General features: G+C 44.9%; 1 non-coding gene across 1 annotated transcript; it reads right to left on the reverse strand.

Moving 5' to 3' along the window:
* Window positions 1-1,053: 1,053 nt before the first annotated feature.
* LOC143307143 (5.8S ribosomal RNA) lies at window positions 1,054-1,208 on the reverse strand. The gene has a single exon (XR_013064356.1). It is a non-coding gene; the product is annotated as a 5.8S ribosomal RNA (ribosomal RNA).
* Window positions 1,209-2,500: the final 1,292 nt, after the last annotated feature.

Here is a 2,500-nt window from a genome sequence, read left to right on the forward strand (position 1 = left end):
GTCCGTATGTATTCTAAATGTTGAAGCCTCCTAGAGCTTTAAGCCATGCGAGACATTGAAATGCTGTTTTAACGGGAGCATGCATAATTGCTGCAAACATACTTTTATCACAAGTTCTAGCCACGCCACGGAGGCTTCGAAGTTCCTTCACCATTCGCTTTCCTCTCTTTTGTTACACAGTTTCAGACTACGATCAGGGGTACCGAAACGCTGTATTGATTGTAAACAACCATTTTTATCTTGGAGCGGAGCGTTCCTTTACTCGTTAGATTTGTCTTGTCGCGTGTGTATTCGCTTTTTCGACGCTTTTTAACCATTTAACTTGTTTAGCGAAGCTAAACGCACAGACAGACAAAAAAAAAGGAACAGCATCGCGCGTCAAACAGCGACGACCCATCTGAAGCGATCTTTCATTTATACACCGTTTGTAAACAGAGAGATGTATAAAGCGCGGGGAATCATTCGAAACCCTGGGGCTATTCGAGCTTGCATTTCAGCAAATTATCATCTCAAACATTTCACTCGTTTGCTTTTTCTAAATTTATAGGAGAGCTTCTTTCGTTTATTTTTGACACACCTTTCGTAAATATCGTTTCTGGCAACGTCGGGAGCGTGGATTTCTACAAGTGAACAATCGCGCCGATCCGATAACTTCCAGCAGGATGGAGAATCTTTATAGATTATCTTCCGAGAACTCGGTGCTTTCACGGGCGGTCGTTTATAAATTTTAACGAACGACTCGCGCGCCGTGACGCACTTGCGCTAGTTCGAAGAGATATTTCGAAATTTGTTTTTCTCCTTTAACGGCCTGCATTTAGTGTATCGGTTGCGATTTTCGTCACATCGTTTCCACGACAAACGCCGACGAACTGCCCAACTATCGCTCGTACGTTGCGACTCTTTCTTTGTTTATCGTTCATTCATTCTTTCAATTTCGTTCGATAATCCCGCTCCGAAACGTTCTACTTTCGTTGAACGACGGCGAGATGTTTAGAAAGAAATGAATTACTCTTTTTTCGAGAAGCAAACGCAAGCAGTCTTTTGTTAAGAAAACGACCCTCAGCCAGGCGTGGTCCAGGAATTGTATCCGTGGACCGCAATGTGCGTTCGAAATGTCGATGTTCATGTGTCCTGCAGTTCACACGTTGACGCGCAATTAGCTGCGTTCTTCATCGACCCACGAGCCAAGTGATCCACCGTTCAGGGTAATCGTAAAATTTTGTATTTCAAACTCTTTAGATCTTTAGAGTGTTATTTTCATTATTAACACGCATCACATTCGATACCCACATCACTCTCCCACCCGGCGCGTGCGGGAGAGCGAATTCGGGCGTCGCCAACGTATTTGTTTGTTTGTTTGTTCGATCGTTGACGACACGATCGCGTCCAAGGACGGAAACCGTCGGAGAAACGCCCAGTGGCACGCTCCTCTCGACGGTCGGGCGTAAAGTACATTTAAAAACCTTGAAAAGTACGAACGCACACAAGGAATGCGAGCGCGCGTCCTGTCGCTGAATCGTGGGTTGCGAGATTCGAACAGACACACGGCCGGCGACGATCGGTCTAACTAATGGACACATAGTTTTTCAAAGACTCGCTATCGTCGCTTCTCAGCCGGTCCGTAAACAACACACATCGATCAGGCGGACGCACGAATCTTACCACGGTGCGTGTTTCGTAGATTCCAGGTTACCCGCAAGTACCTCTCTCTCCCTCTCGAAAGAGGAATCTCGATCCGTCCTTTTTGGACAATGGAGAAATCTTTTTATCGCAACACGGATGGCAAAGAAACAACCAAAGCGTAGGAGCGTGGGGACGAGAGCGACGAAAAGAACGTCGCGAAAACAAAGTTTCGACGGTTGCTCGTTCTAATACATCGTAGTTTCAACTCTCTCAGTTTTAACCACTCCTAGACGCTTCGTAAACTTTTAACAATTCTTCGCCTCCGCGAGTTTCATTTCGAATAGAGCGAACGCAACACGGACCAAAAAAACTCCGGTGATGCCAGATCATTTAGCAAAGATCAGACGGCGGGTCATCTGTATTCCTTTTCTCTCTTTTTTATATCTTTCCATTTAACTAGGGTGTCGCAACGACGGGTACATTTATATATTTATATATATTGTATTTCAATTTTAATGATCCTTCACTTTCGGTTTGTAATAATATGATCCTTCTTTCATTTCGATCCTTCATATTGTAGGTTAACCAACAGAAGTTTGTTTTTTTACGACTTGTATTTTTGTGGTTTGTTTGTTTGTTTCTTACGACTTGTTTGTACCCGATCAAGTAGACGACGACCCATAAGTATAAGTTAGAGAGATAAAGGTCGAGAGACCTCACGCAAGCGTCTTTTACTTCCATTCACATCAGCCAGAGAGAAATGGTCCGGCGTCGTGCTCTTTGGCGCCGTTGGTCGCACAGTTTTTTTGCCGGCGGTTCCGAACGGACGGGAGAAACGCGATGAGTAATCAAAGCGACCTCCGCACGTAACCGTGTC

The sequence above is a fragment of the Osmia lignaria genome, unplaced genomic scaffold, assembly GCF_051020975.1.
Source record: "Osmia lignaria lignaria isolate PbOS001 unplaced genomic scaffold, iyOsmLign1 scaffold0046, whole genome shotgun sequence".
NCBI lineage: Eukaryota > Metazoa > Arthropoda > Insecta > Hymenoptera > Megachilidae > Osmia > Osmia lignaria.